Raw genomic sequence first — 8,399 nt, 5'->3', positions numbered from 1 at the left:
GATGGGGGATTCTGGCGGGAAACGCCAACCACTGCACAGGCGCGTAGATGCTGGGGCCGGAGTGGGACGCCTTGCAATGCAGCATGGGATTGCTGGCGAGGCTGTTGCCGCGCGGTGGAGGCTGGGAGTCCTGGCAAGTCGGAGGCTCTCGCCGCGCGGTGGAGGCTGGGAGTCCTGGCAAGCCGGAGGCACTCGCCGCGCGGTGGAAGCTGGGAGTCGTGGCAAGCCGGAGGCACTCGCCGCGCGGTGGAGGCTGGTAGTCCTGGCAGGCCGGCGGTGGCGGGCGCGCGGTGGATTGTGGGAGTTTATCTGGCCTTGCTTGCACTCGCTTGAACGGCTGCTGGAGGTAAGAAAGCGACGTTAGAGGGACATGGGTGACGGGGTAGGGAGAGGAAGGAAAGAGATTAAAATCCTTTCCAAAGAATATGTTGGGTGGAATGTAACTGACAGGCGGGCGAGAGCGGGTATGGAGAGAGTCCACGGAGGTTGCTGCTGATTAAAAGGGCGGCCGCTCGATTTTGAGCGGCAGTTTGTCAGCCGCCGCCATTTTGTATCAAAGGGAAAGGCTGCAGAAGACACGCAGAGAAAATAGTGAATTAGAGGGAGCAGTAATAGGCCTGTCGCAGGTGAGGAAATAACACCTCCAAAAACAATAACTAAACCTTCGGGACCAAAGCAAAAAAAAAATATTCAGGGTGATAAAGTGCTTCAGGGATCAACTAATAAATCACTGAGAACAAAAAATGATTCTCCTCAGGGACCGACAAATATACCTTCAGAACAAAAAACAACCTCGCGGGCATCGACAAATATACCTCTCAACAGCAAATAAATTTCAGGTAGCATCAAATAAACTTTAAGAAACTGTAAATTAACCTTAAGGAGCAAAATTAAAAGAAAACTGCCAGCCAGCAGTAAATTAATCACAGGGAGCGACATACTTTTCAGGGAATAACAAATAAACCTCATGGAACTGTAAATAAACCACAGGAAATCAAACATAGGCCACAAGGAACAAATGCAAGTCCCATGGGGAGCAGCAAATAAATCTCCAGGTGGCAAATAAATCTCGGGAGATCAGTGGATTAAACCCCCAGGAGCAAGAGACTAGCCACAAGGAGCAAAAATTTGAGCATAGGAAAGCAAAGTTTATTAGCCTGCCTCTACTGTTGTGTAATTTGTAACCCCATCTGCTCAAAGGCCAATTTTGATTAAAAAAAAAGGGATACCACCCTCTTTCTCTGAAGGTGATCAAAAATTCTAGGTCACTGGGAAATTTCCCAATGCCCACTTTTTTTTAATGCCCGCCTGAATGTTTAGATTTGATATCAAATTCCGGTGTTCCCTCTGCTGCACTGAAGGTCTTTAAACTCCTTTGAACTTTTTCCAGGACTTCTGCATCAAACCAAACAAAAGCAAAATGCTGGAAAATGGAAGTAAAAACAGAAATCTTTAGAAATACTCAGCAAAGCAAACTGCATCTGCAGCTAGTTAAATAAAGTTAACGTTTCAGGTGCATCACTTTTCCATCGACCTGAAATGTTAACTCTGTTTCTCTCTCCACAGCTCCCGCCTGATCACCTTTGTATTTCCAGCACTTTTTTAACCTCTATATCAACCACCAATAAGAGGACCAAAATTGGAGAGACAGGAATGCTGTACAAGGCCTTTACAAGGACAGAATGACATAGAAAGGATAGGAGATGGGGTAGCTCTGTTAATAAAGAATGAGATCAGTACAGTAGTGAGAAATGATCTTGGTTTGGAAGATCAAAATTAGAATTCATTTGGGTAGAGATAAGAGATAGTAAGGGAAATAGGTCGCTGCTGGGAGTAGCCTATAGGGCAATTGCACTGGTAAAGTACGTGTAAATCATAAAAAAATGGGGGTTTGTAAGAAAGGTGCTAAATTAATCATGGATGACTGTAATCATCTGATAGATTGGGCAAATAAAATTGGCGAAGGTAGCCTTGAGGAGTTCATAGAGTGCATTCAGGACAATTTCTTATAAATACATTTTGGAACTAACCAGGAAACGGTTATTTTAGATCTGGTAATGTGCAATAAGACAGGATTAATTCATGATCTCATAGTAAAAGGTGCTCTAGCGAAGAGTGATCATAACATGGTAGAATTGCACATTCAGTTTGATGGTGAGAAACATATGTCTGAAACTAGTGTAATAAATGTAAATAAAGGCAATTACAACGTATGAATATAGTTGGCTAAAGTGGACTGGGAAAATAAGATTAATAGTTAACATAGCTGTAGTGGAAAAAGATTCAGAACGTTTTAGAAACCAGCAATGGATAACTCAGAAAAAATAATGGAGAAAATTATTGTCAGTATATATTAAGAAATATAAAAACAAGCAGTAAGAGCTTTGATAAGTATATAAAAAGGAAGAATGTAGCTAAAAGTAAACAAATAATTAATAATGGTAATCAGAAATGGCAGAGACTTTGAACAAGTGTTTCATATCTGTCTTCACAGTAAAAGTTATAAAAAGCATTTAAATAATAGAAACTTGGGAAAAAAGGGAGCAAGAAATTTAAACATCATTATTACCAGAGGAATAAGTACTAGGCAATCTATTGGGACTAAAGGCATACAAAGCTCCTTGACATGATAACCTGCATCCTTGGGTTTTAAAAGAAGTGGCTGCGGAAGTAGTGGATGTGCTGGTAATCTACCAAAATTCTCTAGATTTTGAAAAAATGCCAGTGGATTGGAAAATCGCAAATGTAACACCACTATTCAAGAAGCTCTTCAAAAAACAGGAAACTATAGACGACATATAAAATATATATAAACTCTAGCCTAATGTCGGTGACATTGGGAAAATGCTGGAATCCATTATTAAGGAAGTAGTAGTAGGACTTTTAGAAAAACATAAGATAAGTAGAGTCAGCATGAGTTTATGAAAGAAATCATGTTTGACAAATTTATTAGCTCTTTTGAGGACATCATAAACAGGCAGACAAGGGGGAACCAGTACATGGAGTGTATTTGAATTTCCCTAAGGCATTCAATAAGGTGCCATCTATAAGGTTGCTGCACAAGAGCTCCTGGCGATGGGGGTAATATATTAGCATGGATAGAGGATTGGCTGACTAATAGCAAACAAAATCAGGATACATGTGTCGTTTTCAGGTTGACAAACTGCAAATAGTTGGGTGCTACAGGGATCAGTGCTGGGGCCTCAACTATTTATGATCTAAACTAATGATTTGGATGAAGGAACTGAGTGCATTGAAGTCAGATTTGCTGATAATACAAAATAGGTGGGAAAGCAAGTTGTGAGGACACAAAGTCTGCAAAGGGGTATAGATAGTTTGAGTGAATGGGCAAAAAAATTGACAGATGGCGTGTAATGTGGGAAAGTGAGGTCATCCACTTTGGTAGGGTGAATAGAAAATCAAAACATCATTAAGTGGAGAGGAGACTACAGAACGCTTTGTGGGTCAGAGGGATTTTGGTGTCCTTGCATATGAAATGCAAAGCTATCATGCAGGTACAGAAAGTAATTTGGAAGGCAAATGACATGTTGGCCTTTATTGTAAGGGGGTTGAGTATAAAAGTAGGGCAGTCTTGCTTCAGCTGTACAGGTCGTTGCTGAGACCACACCTTGAGTACTGCATACCATTTTGGTCTTATTTAAGGTGTGATATACTGGAATTGGAGATTGTTCAGAGAAGGTTCACTAAGTTGATTCATAGGATGAAGGGCTTGTCTTAAGAGAAAAGGTTGAGCAGGTTGCACCTATACCCATAGAAGTTTAAAAGAATGGAGGTGAGGTAATCTTATTGAAACATAGGACACTGAGGGGGCTTTACAAGGTAAATGATGAGAGGATGCTTCCCCCATAAGGAATCTAGAACTCGGGGGCATAGTTTTAGAATAAGGGGTTGCCCATTTAAGGTGGAGATGAGGAGGAACACCTCTCGGGGTCTTTGGAATTCTCTACCCCAGAAAGCTGTAGAGACTGGGTCATAGAATTAATTCAAGAGATATGAGATAGATGGATTTGTGAATTATTTGTTAAAGAGGGCTAAGATGAGATCAGCCATGATTTTATTGAATGGAAGTGGAGGCTTGAAGGGCCATTGGCTTATTCCTATTTATGTTCTTGTGTCCTCAAAATAAAACCAACTTTGAATAGACCAAAAAGCTGTAAGAAGCAATAACTAGACTCGAATCTAAAAAACACAGGAAAACTATGAATCTTATGGAGATGCAAATAACGTCAGGCAAAAAATCTCGGGGAGCAAGAGGAAATTTGAAAGTTGTGCAACAAATAAATTTCTCATAGTAAAATAATTAATTGATGTGAGGAAATGAATCGATAGAGACAAACTAAAAAAAAACTGAGAAATCTTGGGAGCAAAGAATCTGGTTTGGAGAGTAAAAATCCTGACTGATTTCAGAGATGGCAATTTTCAGAGAATATGTCAAACACTAAACTTTACAAGTAGAGAGAAAATAAACCATAGTGTAAGCAATTTTATGGATAAACTGGAAAGCTATTTAATGGATTGATGAGACTGATAGCAACAGGGTGTATATAATTCCAAGCTGCTTCAGAAGTGTGAGGAGGAAATGGTTGCCAAAGCAAAGAAGGAAGTATTAGGAGAGGTGATAAATCTGAGTTTTAAAGATGGTCTTAAAGAAAGAAAGGGGTCTAGGTTGGGAATTCCAGTGCATGGGCTCTAAACGCTTGAAGGTATGGCTTCCAATGATGAACGGAAAGGGTGGGTGGTATTGGGGATGGGGAAATGCCAGTGTCAGATGAATTTAGAGTTCTCAGGGTTTGTCACACAAAATTTCAGAAGTGGGAAGGAGTGAGGCCTTTGACAGATTTAAACGTAAGGATGAGTACTCATGCAAAAACATGAACAGGCCATAATGAATCTGCCTCTGAGTGGATGCGTTGCAATAAGTTTGCTAGAGAGTTGGTTAGTAATGAATCTGGGTAAACTAAGAATTTTTACAGTTCTTTCAAGTTACTTGAATCTTTATTTGGGTTCTTGACAAAACAAGAAGTTGGCAGGTGGTAGTTTTGGTGTAACAAATTAAGAGGATTTATTAAATAATAAAGCAATAACTCACAACTGGGTGATAGTTTATGAGCCACACATGGCCTTTACTCTCTGAAGCAGCTCAGTTACAGGTCAATGCTAGTTCTGGTTTGCTCTGATTCCTTTCTTTGTTTCTTTCCTTTTCTCTCCTGTGAATCTGTGCAGTTGTCTGCTGGACCCTTTGGAGAGCCCTCTTTATCCCTCTCTAGCTCTGGTATCCAGGATTTTCCCTACTATATTTGGTAAAAGCAATTGATTGACAACAATTATAATGCAATCAATATGATCAGTACACCATTCACAATTACATCAATAGACCATCAATACACAATTAATAGCCACAGCCTGAACTACAATCAATGAAACATAAAAAGTAGGAGCAGGAGTAGGTCATTTGGCCCTTCGAGCCCGCTTTGCTATTCAATATGATCATGAATGATTCTCTATCTCAGTGCCGTACTCCCACGCTCTCTCCATACGCAATAGAAACACACAGTATAAGGCATGCAGACGATTTGGAGTCTAAATTGTTCTTTGGTAACACAATTACAATCTAAAAGTTTAGCAGTATTATCAAAATATGTAAACAGCCTTGTCATTTTGAATTGTCATTTTCCTGTCTCATTTTTAAACTGTACATTCTGGACGGAATCATTTTAAACTTATAATTTCCATTTAATCATTCTGAATTGTTCTAACTTCTTGCATGTTGTCCCTATACATGTATAGTTACATACAACAGGTTATCTCTAATCATCATGTGACATTCTTTATACAACTAACCTAAACAATGCAAGCAGTAATCCCCATTAGAAGATAACTTATTGCTTTCTAAAAGCCCACCCAAACATTTATGAAGTGCAGTTTCTCAAATTCATAGAACAAGGAAAAATATATAAAACATATTTCTTACACTAGCAGTGATAATTAAGTGAACAAGAGAATAATGGGCTTCTGACTGAGGAAATAAGGCTATCAGAAACCTTTAAGGAAATGAATATTCACAATAGGTTAGTGAGCAGAAAATTCATAAGATGATAGTGATGTGGAATGGGAGATCTGCATCAGAGGGTATGGACCTGTAAAGCTCACAACCAAGGGTGCAGTAATATGGCTGCAAGAGAATAATAAAAGTACAAGAGAATTAAGACACATTAGGCTTAAGTGGGCCTAAATATGAATATATAAAATAGTGACTAATTTAAATATGGAAGTAAGCCTCACCTTAGGACTTTAAGAAATGAGTTACATGAAGATCTTCCATATCTTTGACTTTTCAATGTCTCTATTATTTTGAGTTTTACCTGGTATATTAATATATTGATGTCAGTCCCCAGTCTGGATTGATAGGAGGGTTAGCAGCAGGAAGGGCATCTGGCTGTAAAATCATTTGCTAAATCCAAAACTCAGTGTGGTGACCCCATGTAACATGGAAAAGCTAAAAGTGGAACCAACCCAATATGGTATTTTAAGAAAGATCATGAATCTTGTCTGGCATTTTAAAAAGGGGTTGTAAAGACAATCGTTCCCCTATGGGAGGTTGTTGTGGATAGTAGTTACAAAAGGAGTGAAGAATAGAATTGTAACTTTGTGGTGCATTAAGTTGAATATTTCCTCTGGGACCAATTCCATTCTTATCCCCAGCAATCAGGGCCAATTCAAATCAAGCCCAGACGGATGGAATGAAAGGTTCCCTTGGTAGTAAGATAAATTCAGCTTGAGTGACCTTAAACCAGTGCCTGGAGAGCATGGGTTACAGCACAAAACTGTCCTGTGTTAGCTTTACAGCTTAATTTTAAAATCGCTCCATGGCCTAACCCCTATATCTCTGTAATCTCCTTCAGTCCCACAACCCTTTGAGTTATCTGCGCTGATGTATTTCTGGTCTCGCCAACATTACTGGTTTTAATTGCTGCACCAATGGTGGCTATAACTTCAGTTGCCTAGATCTTAAGCTCTGGAATTCCCTTCCTACACCTCTCTACCTTGCTTTCTTTTAAGACGTTTTTAGACCTACCTCTTTGACTGTGTTTTTGGTCACTGTCCTAATATCTCCTTCGATGTCATGTTTTATAATGGTCCTGTGATATGACTTCTGACGTTTCATTACATCAAAGGTGCTATATAAACGTAAGCTGTTATTAATTGGATCGCTAACTCCAAGAGGACACGGGATGGCTGGTTTGGAAAATGGAAAAAAATAGCACTGATGCACGAAGGTCTGATAAGTGAGAGTGAGGCAGGGTAGAGGAAACTTTACTCAGCTAGGCTATACCTTACCTGCAAGCACTTGGTGCTGATACTGGGTGCCTGAAATGAGAGGAGTTTTGTTTTTGAATAGAAACAAAAAAAATGGGATTGTGTATCCTTGGGCTTGAACAAGCGAGATTCAGTGTACCAACAACTGGTGTATTCTGTCCAATTCTGGGCACCACTTTAGGAAGGACATGAAGTATTGGTAGAAAGTACAGCTGAGATTTACTAGAATGTTTCCAGGGATGAGGGATTAGAGTTACCTGCATAACTGGAGCAGCTTAGAGCAAAGAAGGCTAAGAGGGGATTTGATAGAGATATTTAAAAATCCTGAAGGTTTAGATAGAATAAAAAGAGCAACTGTTTCCATTGTTTAAGGATACATTTAAAGTGATTGACAAAAGAACAAGAGGCAGCATAAGGGAAATTTATTCAATGAGTGGTTAGGATTTGGAATGTAATGCCTGATAGGGTGGTGGATTAAAATTCACTTGTAGCCTTCAAAAGAGAATTGAAGGGAAAAAAAAGTTGCAGGGATATACAAAGAAGTGGGGGTCTGGGACTAACTGGATTGCTTTGAAAGCTGGCGGAGACTCAATTGGCTGAATGGCCTCCTTCTATGTTGTACTATTCTATGATCCTATTGTGTCCGAGAAATCCTATCTGAAGAATATAGTTTAGGCGGGGATGGTGGGGCAGCCAGGTATTGTTGAGGGCATGGCCTGATGCAACTGCCCTCAGGCCAGCTTGGGTTGAAAATCAAAATATTTATTTATAGATGGCAAATTCTATTTTACTAAATGTGACAATAGATTAGGTTGTAGACATAATAAAGCCATTCCACCCAATTTGGAAAGTTATGATCACATTTCATAGGCCACATTTCCAATTATTTTCATTTAAAGAGATTAAAATTTGATTAATTGAAGAAATTTACATTTTTTAAAGATGGATTGTAACATTGTTGATTTTATATGCTCATGTATACTAGCCTCAGGATGTGGATAAACAAGCGAATTAAGTTTTTAATAGTGCCCATACTTTACTTCCTAAATCAGCGTGTAGGC

The 8,399-nt window shown here is 39.3% G+C and overlaps 1 protein-coding gene across 1 annotated transcript in view; it reads left to right on the top strand.

The window, feature by feature from the left end:
- The first annotated feature begins 269 nt into the window (after nucleotides 1-269).
- LOC121280862 (matrin-3-like) overlaps nucleotides 270-8,399 on the top strand; it is a 67,487-nt gene continuing 59,357 nt past the window's right edge. Inside the window, exon 1 of the mRNA XM_041193161.1 lies at nucleotides 270-346. The gene's annotated coding sequence lies outside the window, so the exon portion shown is untranslated. The remainder of the gene's footprint in view (nucleotides 347-8,399) is intronic.

The sequence above is a fragment of the Carcharodon carcharias genome, chromosome 8 (assembly GCF_017639515.1).
Source record: "Carcharodon carcharias isolate sCarCar2 chromosome 8, sCarCar2.pri, whole genome shotgun sequence".
In the NCBI taxonomy this organism is placed as follows: Eukaryota; Metazoa; Chordata; class Chondrichthyes; order Lamniformes; family Lamnidae; genus Carcharodon; species Carcharodon carcharias.
The sequence above is the reverse complement of the archived record's forward strand: the minus strand, read 5'-3'. Positions and strand labels throughout refer to the sequence as shown.